The following is a 24,066-nucleotide window of genomic DNA, read 5'->3' as shown; positions in this document are numbered from 1 at the left end:
TTATCATGAGGTTCAAAGTTAGATTTCAAGTTACTTACCATTACTATCAGAAAAATCCAAAATCTTTCCCTCAGTTTCTGTCTTTATAATTTAAAATATCCAAAAATTGTTTGTCATTTGTTTCCAAAGTGCTTAAAACCGTTCTGATTTCACATGGAATAAGGGTAAAAGGCATGATTTTTGTCTAGACGCCATCTTACTACAGTAGCTCTGTTTTCTTATCTCTATCTCCTTTGGAGAAAAGACCAACTTTACCTGCTTTATCTTTCTGAAGCGGCAGAATTTACTGGATTTCAAAACATTTTAAATATTTTGAGGAGAGAAACTATTAAAATGCGACCTTTGTGTACCAGTTTTTAAAAATATTTTCATTATACTATGGAAAGCATCCTAGGTTTGGCGTAGTAGTTTTCATGCTCCTTCAGCACTGAACTGAATTAGACATTTTTCAAAATTTATTTGAAGCTTTTACTCTGAGACTGATAATTTTTCCAAGAAAATTAAGTTTGTTTTGTAGCTAACCATATTAACAAATGGGGCTTCCCTGGTGGCTCAGATGGTAAAGCGTCTGCCTGCACTGTGGGAGACCTGGGTTTGATCCCTGGGTTGGGAGGATCCTTTGGAGAAGGAAATGGCAACCTACTCCAGTATTCTTGCCTGGAAAATCTCATAGATGGAGCCTGGTAGGCTACAGTCCATGGGGTTGCAAAGAGTCAGACATGACGGAGCAACTTCCCTTCCTGTTAACAAAATTCCTTTGCACTTTGTAGAAACCATAACTTCCATAAATTAGACATACTTTTATTTTTTTTTAGGGTCATGTTAATATAATTTTGTGCTTTACTTATTTACTTTTTATGATCTTTAAAGGCAAGATTTTAAGATTCTTGTGTCACAGATTTTTTCAGATAGTAAAGTCCTATCTAGTCCCCTGGGAAGTCCCCTCAGAGTACTACTCACACCTTTTGAAAGAGTTCTGGTGTGAGTTAGTTTGAGCAGAAAATCACCCCCAGAGGGAAGTATATGAAAGTATGTTACTGAAAAAAGGAGTAAGCTAATACAGTGCCTAGGTTACTTTTATGTGTTAGAAGAAACACTCTGAGCAGGTTCACCTGAAAGTCCCATCTTTAAATGGCTCTCCACCTTGGGAGCTGTCTGCCAGCTCCCGAGTGCCTGACAAATGTGTGTGAAGCTGAGTGCTTGGGCAGAGGCCCACAGTGGAGTCAGGAGGGCCTCCATTAGGGCCTCCATTAGGGCCTCTCACTGCCTGCAGGGCATGTCCATAACATTGTGACCGGTGTCACTAAGAGTTGGTGCTGTCATCTGTCACTCCTCACAGCATCTGTTAAGTCGAGGGAGCAGCCCAGGCCTCCAGGGCCAGTGGTGAGTGTAGCCCCTGGTAAAGAGATTGTGTCCTGTCTGCGGGACATTGAGATGGCACTCACATCGCAGGTCACAATATCCACCTACCCCCAACTTCTTCCTGGAAGGAGGAGTAGTGAGATAATTGCTCTCTTTACACAAAGATCAGTTGTGTAACCACTGTCTCAGTTACACTCCTATTGTGAATGGTCAGGAGGCGCCAAAAGAAAATGGTCATAGACAAAAAGTGTCAAATGCGAATCCCAAGTGACCATAGTGGATTTACACAGCTTTGAGAGATGGTCCTCCCTGACTGTTAATGGAGAATGTGTTTGATGGTGGGTTTGCTGTGGCAGCTAGGCACACTTCTCATTTTTCAACGTGGGAATTCTTTCTCTGAATGGTGCCTGTGAAGGCCAGTGAGGATCTAATAGCTCCCTTTCACCTTAGTGCCACACATTGGTGACCAGGATTGCAGAGAAAAGAGCAGCTACCGAGCCCCAGGTTGCCTGTTGGAGCTGATGGCTAAGCAGGTACATTTACTGTGATGAAATGTTGGCTGATGCAACCATTTTCTCTCACACAAATTATTCCCGAGTTTCTCAGTGCTTTTATTTCCTAGCCCTAGAGTGAAAACCACAATCACTAACCAAAATGATCACATGGATCACAGCCTTGTAAAACTCGACGAAACTATGAGCCATTCTCTGTAGAGCCACTGAAGATAGATGGGTCATGCTGCAGAGATCTGGCAAAACGGGGTCCCCTGGAGAACGGAATGGCAAACTACAATATTCTTGCCTTGAGAAGCCCGTGAACAATATGAAGAGGTGAAAAGATATGGCACAGAGATGAACCCCGCCAGCTAGCTAGGTGTCCACTATGCTCCTGGGAAAGAGTGAAGAAATAGCTTCAGAAGAAATGAGAGGCTGAGCCAAAGCAGAAACGATGCAGCTGTGGATGTGTCTGGTTCTGTTTTTTTTTTTTTTTGGAAGTAAAGTCTGATGCTGTAAAGAATAATATTGCATGGAAACCTGGAATGTTAGGTCCATGAATCAAGGTAAATTGGAAATGGTCAAACAGGAGATGGGAAGAATGAGCATCAACATTTTAGAAATCAGTGGACTAAAAAGGATGGGGATGGATGAGTTTAATTCAAATGACCTTTATATATACAGCTGTGGGCAAGAATCCCTTGGAAGGAATGGGCTAACCCTCATAGTCTGCAAAAGAGTATGAAGTGCAGTACTACCATGCAGTCTCAAGAATGACAAAAAGATTTCAGTTGTTTCCAAGGCAAAACCAACATGACAGTTACCCAAGTCTAAGCTCAAACCGCTAATGCTGAAAAAGCTGAGGCTGAACAGTTCTGTGAAGACCTACAAGACCTTCTAGAACTAACACAAAAAAAGATGTCCTTTTTATCATAGGGGACTTCACTGCAAAAGTAGAAAGTCAAGAGACCTGGAATAATAGGCAGATTTGGCCTTGGAGTACAAAATGAAACTGGGCAAAGGCTAATAGTTTGCCAAGAGACTGCACTGGTCATAGGAAATACTCTTCCAACAATAGAAGGGACAACTCTACACATGGAAATCACCAGATGGTTCATACCAAAATCAGACTGATTATATTCTTTGTAGCTGAAGATGGAGAAGCTCTATACAACAGGCAAAAACAGTAGAGAGCTGACTGTGGTTCAGATCATGAGCTGCTTATTGCAAAATTCAGAATTCAAGTAGAGACAACCACTAGGCAATTCAAGTGTGACCTTAATCAAATCCCTTATGATTACACAGTGGAGGTGACGAATAGATTCAAGGGATTAAATCTGATAGAGTGCCTGAAGAACTATGGACGGAGGTTTGTGACATTGTATAGGAAGTGTTGACCAAAACCATCCCCAAGCAAAAGAAATGCAAAAAGGCCAAATGGTTGTCTGAGGAGGCCTTACAAATAGCTGAAAAAAGAACAGAAGTAAAAGGCAAAGGAGAAAAAGATATGCCCATCTGAATGTAGAGTTCCAAAGAATAGCAAGGAGAGATAAGAAAGCCTTCCTCATTAATCAATGCAAAGAAATAGAGGAAAATAATAGAATGGGACAGACTAGAGATCTCTTAAATTAGAGATAGAGGGAACATTTCATGCAAAAATGGGCACAATAAAGGACAGAATTGATGTGGATCTAATAGAAGCAGAAGATACTAAAAAGAGGTGGGAAGAATATACAGAGAAACTGTATAAAAAGTCTTAATGAACCAGATGACCACGATGGTGTGGTCACTCACCTAAGAGCTCTCAGACATCCTGGAATGCGAAGTCAAGTGGGCCTTAGGGAAGCATTACTAGGAACAAAACTGATGGAAGTGATGGAATTTCAGCTGAGCTATGTCAAATCCTAAAAGATGATGCTGTTAAAGTGCTGCACTCAATATGCCAGCAAATTTGGAAAACTCAGCAGTGGCTGTAGGACAGGAAAAGGGCAGTTTTCATTCCAATCCTAAAGAAGGGCAATGCCAAAGAATGTTAAAACCACACAGTTGGTGCTCATTTCACATGTTAGCAAGGTAAGGATAAAAATCGTTCAAGCTAGGTTTCAACAGTACAAGAACTGAGAACTTCTAGATGTACAAGTTAGGTTTAGAAAAGGCAGAGGAACCAGACATCAAATTGACAACATCTGTTAGAGAAAGCAAAGGAATTCCAGAAAAACCTATTTCTGCTTCATTAACTAGGCTAAATTCTTTGTGTGGATCACAACTGTGGAAAATTCTTTAAGAGATGGGAATAGCAGAACACCTTACCTGTCTCCTGAGAAACCTATATATATAGCAGGTCAAGAAGCAACAGTTAGAACTGGACATGGAACAACAGACTAGTTCCAAATTGGGAAAGGAGTACAACAGGCTGTGTATTGTCACCCTGTTTAATTTCTAAGTTGAGTACATCTTGCAAAATGTTAGGCTGGATGAAGCACAAGCTGGAATCAAGATAACTGGGAGAAATATCAACAACCTCAGATATGCAAAAGACACCACCCCTGTGGCAGAAAGCGAAGAGAAACTTAAGATTCTCTTAATGAAGATGAAAGAGGAGAGTGAAAAGCCTGGCTTAATACCCAACATTCAAAAAACTAAGATCATGGCATCCAGTCACATTATTTCATGGCAAATAAAAGGGAAAAAAGTGGAAACAGTGGCAGACTTATTTTCTTGGGGTCCAAAATCACTGTGGATGGTGATTGCAGCCATGAAATGAAGACACTCACTCCTTGTAAGGAAAGCTTTGACAAACCTAGTAAGCGTTTTAAAGAGCAGAGACAAAACTGTGCTGACAAAGGTCCATCTAATCAAAGCTATGGTTTTTCCAGTAGTCATGTATGGATGTGAGAGTTGGACCATAATCCAAAGTCCAAGAGTTGTTGAAGGCGTTTCAGAGTCGGACATGTTAGCAACTGAACAACAACGATTTCTTCGGCTGAGCACTAAAGAATTGATGCTTTCGAAGGTGCTGGAGAAGATTCTTGAGAGCCCCTTCAAAAGCAAGGAGATCAAATCAGTCATTGCTAATGGAAATCAACCCTGAATCATTCCAGTCATTCATCATTGGAAGGACTGATGCTGAAGCTGAATCTCCTATACTTTGGTCACCAGATGTGAAGAACTGAGTCATTGGAAAAGATCCTGATACTGGAAAAGGTTGAAGGCAAGAGGAGAAGGTGGCAGCAGACAATGAGATGGTTGGATGACATCACTGACTCAGTGGACATGAGTTTGAGCAAGTGAAGGGAGATAGTGAAGGACAGGGGAGGCTGCTGTGGTGCAATTAATGGGGTTGCAAAGAGTCAGACATGACAGCAACTGAACAGTTTCTGCATGTGCTACTTTATGAGGTTTCTCCATATCAGTTTCCAGTTGCTTTATTGCAAGGGAGTTCCTCCACAGTCATAACTGGGAACACCTTGCTATTCCTCTTGGGCATTTTGCACGTCCTTTGTAGTCTGCCCCTGCTGTCCTGGTGTTTCCATGGCCTGGATGTTTTACTCAGTAAGTTAGTGGTCGGCTAATGCCACCCACAGCCTTGACCTCAAGGGCTGTTGAGTTCCTGGTCACTGGCAGTGACCGCCAGTTCCTCATTTCTTCTCAGGTTTGGGTGTGTTTCCTCCTTCAAGATCCAGACAAGAAAGACAGCTGCATCCAGATGCAGAAGGAAGAGAGCCACCTTCCACGTTCGAGTGGGGCTTACTCTCCATTCTTTGTTGTTACTGTTACTCAGTCCCTGAGTCGTGTCTGACTTGTGACCCCATGAACTGCAGCATGCCACATTTATGGGCGATCACTTCTAGGTTCTGCTGACTGCACTTTGCCATGAGAACTTTGTTTCCCCTAGCGTGTACCATGTGTCCCAAAATGTGTAGTGTTTCATGAAAACAAGCCCTAAAAAGAATGTCCACACTGTAATGACAGATATTCATGCTTAGGAACTGGTTGCCATCTTTCACAGCATAAGAACATAGGATTTTGAGTCCAAGGGGAAAGGCAGCCAGGTGATACCCACCTCTGTTCTTATGGCAGCCTTGGCCTTGGCCTGTGCTTTGTTTTATGGCCCATGTCTCAGAAGCCTCTGATGCTAGTCATTTCAAAACTGCTTTATTTCATGTCTGTGTAAATGTATTCGTCTCTCTGAATATCAGTGATACTCTTGTCTAAATTATGTACAAAAGAGTAAAACCTAATATCAGTCCTAGGTTATAATGTCTTTGGAGAGGTTGGTCACCACAACAATGAATTAATGGTTAATGAGTAACTCACACTGCCTCTATCCTTCTATCTGTCTGGGACCCACAGCAGTTGTGGATTGGAAGGCCTCCTCCAGTGGTGTTTCATGACTTCGTAGTAAGTTGAAATTGTCTTTTAAAATTCACAAATCCACATTTAATTGTTTCCAAGGAAGTCCTTAGAAATCCGGTTGCCTGGTGGTTGCTACTAAGAAATGGGATTTACTGGTGCATCTTTGAGAGATAAAAGTCTCTCAAGAATAAAAGGTGTTTTTTTCCAAGGGGCATACCACACAGCATGTGGGGGTCTTAGTTAACCTGTCTCCTCTGTGGTTTAAATGCAGAGTCTTAACTGCTGGACTGCTGGGGAATTCCCTACAAGGTGGTTTGGATTTGTGGATGAAGGACCTAGAAAGAGAAGCATGCAATCTGTGACTTGCGGAGGATTCTGGTGGAGAGACGTTATCACGTAGTTATCACTTACCCCTCATCCGCTGATGGCTACCAAAACAATGGTGAGCAATATACACTTTCTAAGGGAGTAACAAGCAACTCAGACATAACCAGGGTAAAGCAGCTGAAATCAGAGTATAGTCTTCTGAAATGACCATGCATTTCAGAAGAACATCTTGGAAGAATCCAAGATGGAGAGAAATCCTGGGTAGGACAGGAATGTTGCAAGCATTTCAGAGTCAGATTTCCTCAGGCCTTTAAGGGATCAGAGATACTGCTGTTCAGTCACTCAGACGTGTCATACTCTTTGCGACCCTAGGGACTGCAGCACACCCCGCTTCTCTGCCCTACACTATCTCCCAGACTTTGCACAGTCATGTCCATCGAGTCAGTAATGCCATCCAACCATCTCGTCCTCTGTCATCTGCTTCTTCTCCCACCTTCAATCTTTCCCAGCATCAGGGTGTTTTCCTATGAGTAAGCTCTCCGCATCAGGTTGCCAAAGTATTGGAGTTTCAGCTTCAGCATCAGTCCTTCAAATGAATATTCAAGAGTTGATTTCCTTTAGGATTTACTGGTTTGATCTCCTTGCTGTCCAAGGGACTCTCAAAAGTCTTCTCCAACACCACAGTTCAGAAGCATCAATTCTTCAGTGCTCAGCCTTCTTTTGGTCCAACTCTCACATCTGTACATAACTACTGGAAAAACCGTAGCTTTGACTATATGGACCTTTGTCAGGAAAGTAATGTCTCTGCTTCTTAATACACTGTCTAGGTTTGTCATAGCTCTTCTTCCAAGGAGCAAGCATTTTTAATTTCATGGCTCTCCCGCAGTGATTTTGGAAAATTTAAGTCTGTCACTGTTCCATTGTTTCCCCATCTATTTGCCATGAAGTGATGGGACCAATGCCATGATCTTAATTTTTTGAATGTTGGGTTTTAAGTCAGCTTTTTTACTCTCCTCTTCCATCAAGAGGCTCTTTAGTTCCTCTTCACTTTCTGAAACAAGGGTGGTGTCATCTGCATATCTGAGGTTGTTGATATTTCTCCCAGTAATCTTGATTCCAGCTTGTGCTTCATCCAGCCTGGCATTTTGCATGATGTACTCTGCATATTAATTAAATCAGCAAGGTGACAGTATGCAGCCTTGACGTACTTCTTTCCAAATTTGGAACCAGTCCGTTGTTCCATGTCCAGTTCTAACTGTTGCTTCTTGGCTGGTATACAGGTTTCTGTATCTCATATCAGAAACAAATAAGGACTCCAAGGAGAAGCATGTGTGTCTCCATGAAGACACTTCGCAGAAACTTGAGCCCATGGTGTAGGCTGTGTCTCCCCAAAATTACTGTGTTAAATCCTGATGCTCCATGTGATGGTATTAGGTTGGACCTTTGGGAGGTGACTAGGGCATGAGGGTAGAGCCCCTGATGGGCTTGGTGACCTTACAAAAGAGACCCTAGAGATCTCCCTTGCTCCTTCCTGTATGTGATGGCAGACAGCAGTAAGTCATCTGTCTATGAACCAGGAAGCGGGTCCTCCTGCTGGTGCCCAGATCTTGGACTTATAGCCTCCAGAACTGTGAGCAGTTCTTGTCTATAAGCCAGCCAGTATTTGGTTTTCTGTCACAGCAGCTCAGCTCAAGTGGACCAAGACCCAGTAGTTACTCAGATTTATCAGGCAGCAAAACACCACGTGTGTATGTGCTGGGAAACTGGTTGCTCTGTGTGTATGTTTCATATATGAGATATAAAAATCTTACAGTAACTTCTTCAAGGTTAGGCACTATCATCATTTTACAGATGGGGCCACTTGAGTGACTAGTAAGACTCATACCTGTGCTTTAGGAAGCTGAGCTTGCACTGAGCAGCTTAGACAAGGCTGTCCAGTAGAACCTTGGGGGGACGAGGGACATATTCTGTCTGTGCTGCCCAATGCACTAGCTACATGTGGTTTCTAAGCACCCAAAATGGTCCTTGGGGCTGAGGAACTGAATTTTTAATTTTATTTCATTGTAATAAAAATAGCTCCATGTGGCCTGTAGCTGCTGTGGCAGATAGTGCGGACAAGGCCTTAGCATAACCTAACCCGGGTGGTTGTCTGTCTCATTGCTCTTCTGTAAACTGTACAGGTAAGTCTTAATGCCACGTATTTGTCAGTAGATAGGGTGCATTCCAGGCCGAGAGGAGTAACCCCACATCCAAGGAGCGGCAGCTGTGCGGGCTCAGGAGGGCCGAGAGGAGCTACTCCACATTCAAGGTCAGGAGGGGCAGCTGTGAAGAGATAGCCCCTGTCCAAGGTAAGGAGCAGCAAACCACTTCCGTATTCTTGCCTTGAGAACCCTATGAACAGTATGAAAAGGCAAAATGATAAAATACTGAAAGAGGAACTCCCCAGGTTGCTAAGTGCCCAATATGCTACTGGAGATCATTGGAGAAATAACTCCAGAAAGAATGAAGGGATGGAATCAAAGCAAAAACAGTACCCAGTTGTGGATGTGACTGGTGACAGAAGCAAGGTCCGATGCTGTAAAGAGCAGTGTTACATAGGAACCTGGAATGTCAGGTCCATGAATCAAGGCAAATTGGAAGTGGTCAAACGAGATGGCAAGAGTGAACGCTGACATTCTAGGAATCAGTGAACTGAAATGGACTGGAATGGGTGAATTTAACTTTGATGACCATTATATCTACTACTGTGGGCAGGAATCCCTTAGAAGAAATAGAGTACCCATCATGGTCAACAAAAGTGTCTGAAATGCAGTACTTGGATGCAATCTCAAAAATGACAGAATGCTCTCTGTTCGTTTCCAAGGCAAACCATTCAATATCATGGTGATTCAAGCCTACGCCCCAACCAGTAATCCTGAAGAAGCTGAAGTTAAACAGTTCTGTGAAGACCTACAAGACCTTTTAGAACTAACACCCAAAAAAGATGTCCTTTTCATTATAGGGGACTCAAATGCAAAAGTAGGAAGTCAAGAAATACCTGGCTGCTAAGTCACAGTAGTCATGTCCGAATCTGTGCGACCCCATAGACGGCAGCACACCTGGCTCCCCGTCCCTGGGATTCTCCAGGCAAGGACACGAGTGGGTTGCCATTTCCTTCTCCCGTGAATGAAAGTGAAAGTGAACTCGCTCAGTTGTGTCCAACTCTTTGCAACCCCATGGACTGTAGCCTACCAGACTCCCCCATCCATGTGATTTACCAGGCAAGACTACTAGAGTGGGTTGCATTGCCTTCTCCAAAGAAACACCTGGAGTAACAGGCAAATTTGGCCTTGGAGTATGGAATGAAGCAGGGCAAAGATTAATAGAGTTTTGTCAAGAGAATGTACTAGTCATAGCAAACACCCTCTTCAAACAACACAAGAGAAGACTCTATACATGGACATCACCAGATGGTCAACACCGAAATCAGATTGATTATATTCTTTGCAGTCAAAGATGGAGAAGCTCTACAGTCAGCAAAAACAAGACCAGCAGCTGACTGTGGCTCAGATCATGAACTCCTTATCACCAAATTCAGACTTAAATTGAAGAAAGTATGGAAAACCACTAGACCATTCAGGTATGACCTAAGTCAAATCCCTTATGATTATATAGTAGAAGTGAGAAATAGATTTAAGGGACTAGATCTGATAGACAGAATGCCTGATGAACTATGGACAGAGGTTTGTGACATTGTACAGGAGACAGGTATCAAGACCATCCCCATGAAAAGAAATGCAGAAAAGCAAAATGGCTGTCTGAGGAGGCCTTACAAACAGCTGTGAAAAGAAGAGAAGCGAAAAGCAAAGGAGAAAAGGAAAGATATAAGCATCTGAATTCAGAGTTCCAAAGAATAGCAAGGAGAGATAAGAAAGCCTTCTTCAGTGATCAATGCAAAGAAATAGAGGAAAAGAACAGAATGGGAAAGACTAGAGATCTCTTCAAGAAAATTAGAGATACCAAGGGAACATTTCATACAAAGATGAGCTCAATAAAGGACAGAAATGGTCTGGACCTAACAGAAGCAGAAGATATTAGGAAGAGGTGGCAAGAATACACAGAAGAACTGTACAAAAAAGATCTTCATGACCCAGATAATCATGACTGTATGATCACTCACCTAGAGCCAAACATCCTGGAATGTGAAGTCAAGTGGGCTTTAGGAAGCATCACTACGAACAAAGGTAGTGGAGGTGATGGAATTCCATTGGAGCTCTTTCAAATCCTGAAAGATGATGCTGTGAAAGTGCTGCACTCAATATGCCAGCAAATTTGGAAAACTCAGCAGTGGCCACAGGACTGGAAAAGGTCAGTTTTCATTCCAATCCCAAAGAAAGGCAATGCCAAAGAATGTTCAAACTACCACACAATTGCACTCATCTCACACGCTAGTAAAGTAATGCTCGAAATTCTCCAAGCCAGACTTCACCAATACGTGAACCGTGAACTTCCAGATGTTCAAGCTGGTTTAGAAAAGGCAGAGGAACCAGAGATCAAATTGCCAACATCTGCTGGATCATCGAAAAAGCCAATGAGTTCCAGAAAAACAACTATTTCTGCTTTACTGACTATGCTAAAGCCTTTGACTGTGTGGATCACAATAAACTGTGGAAAATTCTGAAAGAGATGGGAATACCAGACCACCTGACCTGCCTCTGAGAAACCTATATGCAGGTCAGGAAGCAATAGTTAGAACTGGACATGGAACAACAGACTGGTTCCAAATAGGAAAAGGAGTACGTCAAGGCTGTATATTGTCACCCTGCTTATTTAACTTATATGCAGAGTACACCATGAGAAACGCTGGGCTGGAAGAAGCACAAGCTGGAATCAAGATTGCTGGGAGAAATATCAATAACCTCAGATATGCAGATAACACCACCCTTATGGCAGAAAGCGAAGAGTAACTAAAGAGCCTCTTGATGAAAGTGAAAGAGGAGAGTGAAAAAGTTGGCTTAAAGCTCAACATTCAGAAAACGAAGATCATGGCATCTGGTCCCATCACTTCATGGCAAATAGTTGGGGAAAGAGTGGAAACAGTGTCAGGCTTTATTTTTATTTTTTTTTGGCTCCAAAATCACTGCAGATGGTGATTGCAGCCATGAAATTAAAAGACACTAACTCCTTGGAAGGAAAGTTATGACCAACCTAAACAGCATATTCAAAAGCAGAGACATTACTTTGCCGACTAAGGTCAGTCTAGTCAAGGGTATGGTTTTTCCCATGTGGTCATGTATGGATGTGAGAATTGGACTGTGAAGAAAGCTGAGTGCCAAAGAATTGATGCTTTTGAACTGTGGTGTTGGAGAAGACTCTTGAGAGTCCCTTGGACTGCAAGGAGATCCAAACAGTCCATCCTCAAGGAGATCAGTCCTGGGTGTTCTTTGGAAGGACTGATGCTGAAGCTGAAACTCCAATACTTTGACCATCTGATGCGAAGGGCTGACTCATTTGAAGACCCTGATGCTGAGAAAGATTGAGGGTGGGAGGAGAAGGGGACGACAGAGGATGAGATGGCTGGATGGCATCACCAAGTCGATGGACATGAGTTTGGGTAAACTGCGGGAGTTGGTGATGGACAGGGTGGGCTGGCGTGCTGTGGTTCATGGGGTCAGAAAGATTTGGACACGACTGAGCCACTAAACTGAACTGACATGGTCCAGAGGTTGAAGGTGGACTTGCTGGGACAGGGCATTTAAGCAGAGTCCTGAAGCAGGAGGAGGACTAGTGAAGTGAAGAGAGGCAGAAGAAACAGCATGTGCAAAGGCCCTGGGGTGAGGAAGCACATGGGTTGTTATGTTAGAGAAACTGGAGGGTGGGCAGTGAGGGTGGCAAAGAAGGAGAGTTGGGCAGGATGAAGTTTGATCTCAACAACCATCTCAGGCTACGTAATTAATTGTCAGTGTTAGTGTACTCAGGCCAGAGGGGACCAGTGAGAGCTACACCTGCTTGTGTCCTGTATCCTCCAAAACACACTCACACTTTGTATTTCTCTGTTTTAATTCTCTCACAGACCTCTGTGTAAGATCAGCTCTTATCAGTAAAGACTTTAACTTCCTCATGGGGGCTTGCCTGGTTGCTCAGTGGTAAAGAATCTGCCTGCCAATGCAGGAGATACAGGAGACTCAGGTTCAGTCCCTGGATTGGGAAGATCCCCTGGAGGAGGAAATGGCAACCCACTCCACTGTTCTTGCCTGGAGAAGTCCTTGGACAGAGGAGGCTGCCAGTCTAGGGTTCATAGGGTCACAAAGAGTCAGACAGGGCTAAGCAACTGACCATAAGCATGAACTTCCTCATGCCACATATTTGTGATCTATCAGAGAGCCCTCTATGCACTGTTAGTTACAGGGATTTCCATTTGTAGTTACAGTTGATGTCTATGGGGCTGCCCATTGGCTTCTAAAAATGATAGTCCTCTCTGACAGAGTCATTGCCTGTGGACCAGATCTCGGCAGCAGAGAAGGCGAGGGGGTAGTAGACAGAGCCCTGTGTTTTAGGGGATCCTCTGTAAGCAAAGCAACAACATAATATATATTCTGTTCTGGAAAAACAAGTTTGGGTGCCCGGACAGTAGGTCGAGGTCCTGTGTATATGTGTGTGTGTGTGAGAGAGAGAGCGAGAGCGCACGCAAGTGAGCAGTGGCAGGGGTTACACGGAAAGGACAGAGTGCCAGCCATTCACCATGTGCTTTTAGAGGCTTGAAGGACGTTGTACATGGGGAGTCTGGAGACAGTTGACACAGGTACCTTGAGCTAATGGTTTCCATTATTGTACATGAGGAATCTCATTGGAAACTAACCATCTCTTAGCAAGAAATCATTTCAGCTCTTCATGTCCTAACAGGCGACTCATCTCTGCCTTCATGCCCTGTCATGCAGGATGTGGTGGTCAGGCTTCAGATCTCCACCTTTAAAATAGGTTCATTGCGCCCTTTAGGACCTCTTTAAGGGGCTGTCACAGGGAGTGAGTGTGACCTCCACCACAGTGACCCCAGGAAAGGGCAAAGGCACTGCGGGTCTGACTAGACGCACCTGTCAAATCATGATTCTGAACTGCCTTGTCTCCCTGAGATTCCATCACATTCAGTAGGAAAAGTATCTGGCATGAAACTTTATACAAGATAGAAATTTTAGACAAAGTAGTACCTAGGGTATTTTCCACAACAGTGATAGAAAACATTGGCTCAGAGAGGAATGGATCATCTCCCATAACTGAAGGCTCTCAGAAGGGGAGGTGTGATGAGGCGTAGTACATCAGGGTCGCCTCTGTCTTCTCCATGATCAGTTTTACCCATAGCCTGACAGCAAGATGGGTGCTGCTATCCCAGGTATCCTGTCCACTCCTCGTCCAGTCCCGAGGACCTAAGTCTGTTAAGGAACAGTAGGACCCTGGGCAAGAGGATCAGGACATAGGCGAGAAAGTCCACACAGACGGGTACTTTCTGGGGGATCCCCCTTGCCAGCTGGGAGGCCAGACAGAGGGGTTGGAGTGGTCAGGACCCTGCTCGCAGGATGCATGCCAGCTTACCAACAATCAGGGCAGAGAGAGATGGACTGCTACCTTGCTGTACTTCCCAGCCCGAAATGCATACCAGATGGGGTTTCCAGTACCAGCAGCAACTAGGCACTGAATCTGGGTTGGATGGGGCCTGGGAGAAGACTCGATCTAGCTGCACAGAGACAGCCTGGTGGGCTGGGGTGTGATATGGTTTGAACCTTGGAGCCCATCGTTAGTATGGGAATGACAAGTGTGGTCCTCCACTGGAGCCCATTGTCAGTGCATTAACAGTGGGGCACAGGTCCAGCAGAAGCAGGGGTTGCTGGCGTGCACATCTGGGTGGTACCTCAGAAACACACGTCTTACATGGACAGCCCCTGGGGAGGAATATGCAGCAGTTCCTTTCCTGGCAGGAGTGCTTTGGTTCTGCCCACCCCTTACCACTGTTTAGAACTGGATCTGGGATGATCAGGTCCCGGGAGAGACCTGCTATAGAGGCGGCCAGGTCCCATGAGGCAGCACAACTACCTTGGTCCCTGTAGCCACAGTGCCCTGGCCCCCAGCACCAGCCCAGGACGAGGTGTAGGAGAAACACAATGGAGAAAAGGATGTGACCTTGGGCTGCTTCCACGTTTCCATGGACTACAGCACAGCTGGTAAATGGGACCTCAGTTGCTTCAGCACTCACCTCCTTTGGGACAGAGCATGCAGTCAAAGGCAACAGAATGTTATTTAATCCATCCATCAGGGCTTATACTCCAACAACTGGGGAGCAGACCCTGCCCCTGACAGGGCTGTGATGGCTATGGAACAGAGAGGAGCCCCTGCCCAATAACCAGTGCTGGCTCTGGATATCACAGCATTATTTACACCCACTGTTGAGTAGAAAGGGCTTCCCAGATGGTTCAGAGGTAAATAATCCATGTGCAGTGCAGGTGATGCAGGAGACACAGGTTCCATCCTTGAGTTGGCAAGATCCCCTGGAGGAGGAAATGGCAACCCACTCCAGTATACTTGCCTGAAAAACCCCATGGACAGGAGCCTGGTGGGCTATAGTCCTTGAGGTCGCAAAAAGTCGAACATGACTGAGCAACTGAGCACAGCACATCACATGGGAAACAGCCGGCACATACTGACAAAATCAAAAATATTGGACTCACGCAGTCTACACTGAGATGCTCCCACAGAAAAACAGCCCTTCAAGGACCATAATAGATAATTTTCTCCTAAAGTTATACAGGCAGAGAAAGTAAAGTAAAATGAAAAATCAGGGGAATCACTCTCAATTAAAAGAACAAGAAAAATCCCATGAAAGAACAAATAATGAAACAGATCTTATCAGTCTACAAGACACTGAGCTCAAAAAAGAGGTAATAAAAATGCTGAAGGAAATAAAGATTTTAAATAGAAATGCAGATCACTCTAACAAGAAACTAGAAACTGTAAAAAGGAACCAATCAAACTTAGACAACTCAACTGCTGAGATAAAAGCCAATCCAGAAGCAGTTAATACCAAACTAAGTAACACAGAAGAACAAGTAAGTGATCTGGAAAATAGAATAATGGAAATCACCCAATCAGAACAGCACACAAAAAGGCAAATGAAAGCAACATACAAGATTTGTGGGATAATATAAAGCATGGAAAATAAAGGTACGAGAAGGAGAAAAGAGAAGAGGATCAAAAATGTATTTGAAGAAATGATGGCTGAAAAATTTCCAAGCTTCAAGAAGGAAATAGCTATTCAGGTGCAGGAAGTACAGAGGGTCCCAAATAAGATGAACCCAAACAGACCCACACTAAGACATAAATATTATAATTAAAACAAAGAGTTGATATAATTAAACTTAAAGAGAGGATTCTAAAGGCAGCAGAAGCAGGGACAGAGGATGAGATGGTTGGATGGCATCACCAACTCAGTGAACACAAGTTTGAGCAAACTCCAAGAGATAGTGAGGGGCAAGGAAACCTGATGTGCTACAGTTCATGGGGTTGCAAAGAGTTGGACCCAACTTAATGACTGAACAAAGGTAGCAAAAGAAAAACAATGGGTCAGTCACAAGAGAACCTTCATAAGACTATCAGCTGATTTCTCTGCAGAAATTTTGCAGGCCAGAATGGAGTGGCATGATATATTCAAAGTCCTAAAAGAGGAAAACCCACAACCAAGGATACTCTACCCAGGAAGATTATCATTTAGCATAGAGAGAAAGAATTTCTCAGAAAGGCAAAAGCTAGAAGAACACAACAGTACTAAACCTATTCTAAAAGAAATATTGAAAGGTGTTTTCTAAATAGAAAAGGAGCAAGATTCCATAGAAAAGGGAAAATCACAATAGGAAAGGCAAATATAGGAAACTATTGAAGATCACTTTAAAAAGTCAGTTGTTTAGTCACTAAGTTGTGTTGAACTCTTTTGCAACCCCATGGACTGTAGCCCACCAGGCTCCCCTATCCATGGGATTTCCCAGGCAAGAATACTAGAGTGGGTTTGCCATATCCTTCTTCAGGAGATCTTCCCAACCCAGGGATCAAACCCGGGTCTCCTGCGTTGGGAGATGAATTCTTTACTACTGAGCCCCCAGTTGTCCAGTCGCTCAGTTGTGTCTGACTCTTTGTGACCCCATGAATGGCAGCATGCCAGACTTCCCTGTCTTTCGCCATCTTCCTGAATATGCTCCAGCTCATGTCCATTGAGTCAGTGATGCCATCCAACCATCTCATCCTCTGTCCCCTTCTCTTCCTGCCCTCAATCCTTCCCAGAATCAGGGTCTTTTCCAATGATTTGGCTCTTCACATCAGGTGGCCAAAGTATTGTAGCTTCAGCTTCAGCATCAGATCATTCAGTGAATATTCAGGGTTGATTTCCTTTAGGATGGACTGGTTTGATCTCCTTGCTGTCCAAGGGACTCTCAAGAGTCTTCTCCAGTACCACAGTTTGAAAGCATCAATTCTTTGGCACTCAGCCTTCTTTATGGTCCAGCTGTTACATTGGAAAAAATCATACCTTTGGCTATCTGGAACTTTGTCAGCAAAGTATGTCTCTGCTTCTTAATACACTATCTAGGTTTGTTATAGCTTTTCTTCCAAGGAGCAAGTGTCTTTTAACTTTATGGCTTCAGTCACTGTCCACAGTGATTTTTGGAGTCTAAGGAAATAAAGTCTGTCACTGTTTCCATTTTTTTCCTCTTCTATTTGCCATGAAGTGATGGGACCAGATGACATGATCTTAGTTTTTTGAATGTTGAGTTTTAAGCCAACTTTTTCACTCTCCTCTTTCACCTTCATCAAGAGGCTCTTTAGTTCCTCTTGCTTTCTGCCACTAGAATGCTATCATCTGCATATCTGAAGTTGTTGATATTTCTCCCCACAACCTTGATTCCAGCTTGTGATTTATCCAGCCCGGCATTTCACATGATGTATTCTGCATAGCAGTTAAATAAGCACCGTGACAATATATAGCCTTGTTGTACTCCTTTCCCCAAATTTGAGCCAGTCCTTTGCTCCATGTCCAGTTCTAACTGTTGTTTATTGTCCTGCATACAGATTTCTCAGGCTGCAGGTAAGGTGGTCTGGTATCCCCATCTCTTGAAGAATTTTCCAAAGTTTGTTGTGATCCACACAGTCAAAGGCTTTAGCATAGTCAATGAAATAGAAATAGATGTTTTTCCAGAATTCCCTTGCTTTCTCTATGATCCAACACATGTTGGCAAATTTTATCTCTGGTTCCTCTGCCTTTTCTAAATCCACTTTGTACATCTGAAAGTTCTCTCTACATCAGGAAGTATATCTGTCTCCTGAGAAAACTGTATGCAGGTCAAGAAGTAACAGTTAGAACCTTACATGAAACAACAGACTGGTTCAAAATTGGGGAAGGTATACATTAAGGTTATATACTGTCACCCTGCTTATTTAACTTCTACACAGAACATCACGCAAAATGCCAGGCTGGAGAATCACAAGCTGGAATCAAGATTTCTGGGGAAAATATCAACAAGTCCAGATATGCAGATGATACCACTCTAATGGCAGACAGCAAGAGGAACTAAAGATCCTCTTGATGAAAGTGAAAGAGAAGAGTAAAAAAGCTGACCTGAAACTCAACATTAAAAAAGGTAAGATCATGGCATCTGGTCCCATTACTTCATGGCAAATAGAATAGGAAAAATGGAAACAGTGACAGACTTTATTTTCTTGGGCTCCAAAATCACTGCAGACAGAAACTGCAGCCATGAAATTATTAATAAAAGATGTTTTGCTTCTTGGAAGGAAAACCACGACAAACCTAGACAGTGTATTAAAAAGCAGAGACATCACTTTGCTGACAAAGGCCCATCTAGTCAAAGCTATTGTTTTTCCAGTAGTCATGTGTAGATGTGAAAGTCAGACTATAAAGAAGGCTGAGCACCGAAGAATTGATGCTTTCTAATTATGATGTTAGAGAAGACTCTTGAGAGTCCTTTGGACTGCAAGGAGATCAAACCAGTCAATCCTAAAGGAAATTAACCCTGAATATTCATTGAACAGACTGATGCTGAAGCTCCAATACTTTGGCCTCCTGATGTGAAGAGCTGACTTATTGGAAAAGACCCTGATGCTGGGAAAGATTGAGGGCAGGAAGAGAAAGGGGTGACAGAGGATGAGATGGTTGGATGGCATCACTGACTCAATGGACATGACTTTGAGCAAACTCTGGGAGATAGTGAAGGGCAGGGAAGCCTGGTGTGCTGCAGTCCATGGGGTCCTAAAGAGTCAGACATGACTAGTAGTTTGTAAAGGTGGCTAAGCTGGAGAAATATCCCCAGAGAGGCCAGTACTCCCTGCAGTGGGCAGTCACATTTGTAGAGTTCACTGTCTAACCAGGGCACTGCCTTAGGCCAACACTTGTAGCAACTGCAAGGCTTACCATGCCAGCAAACTGAAAGGCAGATGCATGTCGTTTTTTTTTTTTTTTTTTTTTTAAGGAGAGTAGTTTACAACTGCTGCGTGTGTGCATGCATGCTTAGTTGCTTCAGTTGTGTCCTAATCTGCAGCCCCATGGACTATAGCAAGCCAGGCTGCTCTGCTCACAGGCAACCATTGTCAGAGTCTGGTTACTGCACTAGGTTAGTAATTCTCATTCCTGCACAAGTTAAAGGCAGCAAGTTGGAAACTGTGTCTTTTTAGTTTTGTATCCATTGCGCTACCCATGTCCACTATTCTATGGCTGGTCTGAGGCTACCTGCAAGAGCCGTCAGACTCCTTTTCCTCAGCGAACCCCAAGAACTGCCGTCTGCATGTGTCAGAATGGGGCTACTGAGTGCACTGAGCCCCCAGATCACGTTTGTTCTAACAGTGGGTGGCATCCTCCCATCTCTGTGTGACCTAGAGGGAGAAGAATGAGTATGTTGGGCCCCTGGAGGGCCTGAAAAGATAGGAAGAAAGTCTGCCCTTGCAAGCAGACCCTGAGCCAGCAGCACCCCAGGACACTTCGGTCCCCTTCCTGGGAAGGGAGAGAGGCCTGCAGGACATTCCTGGTCTGCAGCAAGGCTGTGTTGTGGCCTACATGGGGATGTTTATCTTAAGCTGCATCTTTGTTTTATGTGATTTTCCAAATCCCTTTTTTTCTTTACAGTAAAAGCTTAAAGAAGCACACAGATGAGATAAGAAAAGTCCATGGAGGGGCCAGAAAGAACACCAGAAGCTAAGCGTCTATGGAGAGATGCCAGATGCTGTTGCCTCTACATGTCAGAAGTTGGGATGGAAAAATTCTACATAAAGAATACTTGCCTTTGTCTTTGACCTTTTAGTTAAGAATTGAAGACAGTTTTCCTTGGTGGGGATACCATTGGCTTCTAGATATGATTGCTTTGTGCTTGGTGTTGATAAAAATGTGAGCAGGCCTGGGAGTTGTATGGTTTTCTCATTATCCAAATGCTAGCTCTTAGAGGCCACCAAGTTTGGTCTGATGCAGAGCCTCCTGTATGGATGGATGTGAGGATGAAGTAAGATCAAATATTATAGCTGTGTTCATGCTACCTGTTCTTACTCCCACCCAGCTTATCAAACTTCCTGCCAAAATCAGGCCAACTGCTCTCCCAACGTGTCTGAAAGAACCCTCGGAACAGACGTGAGAGGCTGGAGAGATGGGGATTCTTAGAATGCTAAAAGTGAGAGCTGGAAACACATCCTTCCATCTTTGCCCAAACTGGACAGTTCTTTATTAACTCATTATTGACTGGGAGATTTTTGCAGAAAGTAATGCCTGTGGCCAGTGATTTTTATTTTGGCTGGTTGAAAATTAATTCTGTTACTTCACTAACACTTTGAGGGTTCTTGCATTCAATAGTTACCCCTGATACACCTGTAAAGTCTTCTCCAGCACCATGAGTTTCATTTTCACTTTCCATATAAGAATCAATCACTGAAGTTTTTTGTCTTTTTGTTGGCCTAATATTCACATCATCTGAATCAGAACTATGTTCTGAAGAACTGTCATCTTCTGAGACACTGGTATATATGTCTCTCAGACAATCAGAGAAAGTATCTGAATAAAATTCACTGAAACATTCTTCTTCACTCAAAATTTTGCAATGCATCATGTTTGAAAATTTTATGGTAATTAACTTATGTTTATAATATATACGAAGTTGGAACAAAAACCCAACAGAGCAAAACGTGAATGATAATGACAATCATAAGTTGTATGATAATCAGTGTTAAGCTCCAACAGCTTCACACAGTGATGTTAACTGTATCATTCTGTCAAAACATATTGTCATGTCTCAGGTCAGTAATGTGTTAAGTCACCAACAGTCTCACAGCCCACTCATCTTCCTTCCTCCTTGCTCCAGAAGGGACTTAAATCAACCAATAGAAATAGACAAGTTAAAAAAGACAACGTGAAACTGGAAAGAGAAAATGAGGGTGGGGAAGCCTGGCTGGGCACATTGGCTGATCTGAGCCTGAGTCCCCAGGGAATGGGCCCTGACTTTTGGGGTTCCCCAAGGCTGGATCCCCATCTGTGCTATGAATCAGTGTAGGGCCCCTGAGTTCTGCTTGGCCATTGAGGCACCCGTGCTCCTGGGGAGTTGCAGCTTTTCTTTCTTTTTTTTCCCTTTGCATTGAACTATCTCCAAATCCTATTTAGATTCATTATCTTGAAATAAAAAGACCAACAATCACCAAACACAGTGGAAGTGAGGAAAGTGCCCCCAATGGGCAGCATGGCCTGAACTGGATGTGAAGGCCCGCCCAGAAGCAGAGGAGAGCTAGGGGTGCTGCTGGCAGGTGGATGCTGAGGTCAGGCTCATGCGGCCTGGGAATGGGGCTAGAAGACCAGAAAGTCCAGCTCCATTGTAAATTTAATGTGAAGTGATTAAGAAGTGGTTTTAAAGCAATCAATGTCATCTACACTAGGTGTATTTTGTAACTTCACATAATTCTGTAAAATATGGTTCACTTTTCCTAGACAATCACACAGACATTAAAGGTTTATGCACAGGTGGGAGCAGCAGAGACAGGTGGATCTCTTTGCAGTGAAAGGAGAGGCATCACAGCAGCAAAATGTGTCTTTGGAGAAGAGGGTGCGGTAAACTCTCTCTTGTTTCTGTCTCTTCGGTTTGATTAGTGCAATTGGCTTGCTTTATCATGATTAGCCCTGGATCATCAATAGTCTCTATTCTTTAGCTCCTCTGATCAGCACAAGAGAAGGGATTTCCAGCATTACTTACAAAAATGAATTCTTCTGTAGCATGAAACAGACACTAGCATTGACGTTGAAGACCCCAGACTTCTCAGACTTCTGTTCTCAAGATCCTTTGTAGTCTCATAAATGATTGAGGAGCCAAAGACCTTTTATTCATGTGTGGTAAATGTATTCCTATTTACTGTATTAGAACTTAAAAATAATAACAATTTTTTTGTGCGTGCTGCACGCTAAGTTGCTTCAGTCATGTCCGACTCTGTGACCCTATGGACTGTAGCCCGCCAGGCTCTTCTGTCTTTTGAAATCTCCAGACAAGAATATTGGAGTGGATTGCCATGCCCTCCTCCAGGGGAGATTCCTGACCCAGGGATCGAACCTGAGTCTCCAGCATTGGCAGGTGGGTTCTTTAGCACTAGTGCTATCTAAAATAACACTAATAAACCCATTACACGTTAACTCACATATTTTTTACAAAATGATTTTTTACCAGTAATTATTTTGTTTGGAGAAGAGTGTCACTGTGTGCCTTTTTGCAAATCTCTTTAATGGCTGGCTTAATAAAAGATAGCTGGATTATAATATCTACTTCTGCATCCAATCTTCTGTGATAGATTTTATTTTTCATTTTATTTATTTTCGGCTGCATTGGGTCTTCATTGCTGCACGCAGGCTTTCTCTAGTTGCTCTGTGCAGGCTTCTCATTGCTGCAGTTTCTCTTGTTGTGGAGCATGGGCTCTAGGCATGTGGGCTTCAGTAATTGCGGCATGTGGTTCAGCAGTTGGTGCTTGAGGGTTCTAAGGCACAGGCTCAGTAGTTGTGGCCCACAGACTTAGTTGCTTTGCTGCATACTATGGCATATGGGATCTTCCCAGATTAGGGATCGAACCCAGGTCTCCTGCATTGGCAGGCAGATTCTTTACCACTGAGCCACCAGGGAAGCCTGATAGGTTGTTTTGATTGAAGTATATGAAGAAAATCCAACCTCACTTAGATCTATAGATTTAAAAGAGAGGACAATTTTAACAGCCTTTCAGATAGTTGTGAATATCCTTCTTTGATATGACATCAACACTTGACTAGTGGTAGCTTCTTAAAGGTTAGCTACAATATGCAATCTGAAATCATATCAATGGACTTTTTGTCCTCCATTAAAATAAAATCAGTTATCTTGCACTTTGAACAGATTTTTCAATCTGTGCATGGTTTTGTACCAAAAGGCATTGGCCATTTGGAAAATATTGGTTCACTGAGGTACACCGCTAGACCATTCAGGTATGACCTAAATCAAATCCCTTATGATTATACAGTGAAAGTGAGAAATAGATTTAAGGGCCTAGATCTGATAGATAGAGTGCCTGATGAACTATGGAATGAGGTTCGTGACATTGTACAGGAGACAGGTATCAAGACCATCCCCATGGAAAAGAAATGCAATAAAGCAAAATGGCTGTCTGGAGAGGCCTTACAAATAGCTGTGAAAGGAAGAGAGGTGAAAAGCAAAGGAGAAAAGGAAAGATATAAGCATCTGAATGCAGAGTTCCAAAGAATAGCAGGAAGAGATAAGAAAGCCTTCTTCAGCGATCAATGCAAAGAAATAGAGGAAAAGAACAGAATGGGAAAGACTAGAGATCTCTTCAAGAAAATGAGAGATACCAAGGGAACATTTCATGCAAAGATGAGCTCAATAAAGGACAGAAATGGTCTGGACCTAACAGAAGCAGAAGATATTAAGAGGTGGCAAGAATACACAGAAGAACTGTACAAAAAAGATCTTCACGACCCAGATAATCATGATGATGTGATCACTAATCTAGAGCCAGACATCCTGGAATGTGAAGTCAAGTGGGCCTTAGAAAGCATCACGAACAAAGCTAGTGGAGGTGATGGAATTCCATTGGAGCTCTTTCAAATCCTGAAAGATGATGCTGTGAAAGTGCTGCACTCAATATGTCAGCAAATTTGGAAAACTCAGCAGTGGCCACAGGACTGGAAAAGGTCAGTTTTCATTGCAATCCCAAAGAAAGGCAATGCCAAAGAATGCTCAAACTACCGCACAACTGCACTCATCTCACATGCTAGTAAAGTAATGCTGAAAATTCTCCAAGCCAGACTTCAGCAATACATGAACCGTGAACTTCCAGATGTTCAAGCTGGTTTTAGAAAAGGCAGAGGAACCAGAGATCAAATTGCCAACATCCACTGGATCATGGAAAAAACAAGAGAGTTTGAAAAAAACATCTATTTCTGCTTTATTGACTATGCCAAAGCCTTTGACTGTGTGAATCACAATAAACTGTGGAAAAT

The 24,066-nt window shown here is 43.3% G+C and overlaps 1 long non-coding RNA gene across 1 annotated transcript; it reads left to right on the top strand.

Moving 5' to 3' along the window:
- Positions 666-21,956, top strand: LOC102172541. The gene is made up of 3 exons (XR_310238.3): positions 666-1,895; positions 6,484-6,654; positions 19,690-21,956. It is a non-coding gene; the product is annotated as an uncharacterized LOC102172541 (long non-coding RNA).

The sequence above is a fragment of the Capra hircus genome, chromosome 8, assembly GCF_001704415.2.
Source record: "Capra hircus breed San Clemente chromosome 8, ASM170441v1, whole genome shotgun sequence".
NCBI lineage: Eukaryota > Metazoa > Chordata > Mammalia > Artiodactyla > Bovidae > Capra > Capra hircus.
The sequence above is the reverse complement of the archived record's forward strand: the minus strand, read 5'-3'. Positions and strand labels throughout refer to the sequence as shown.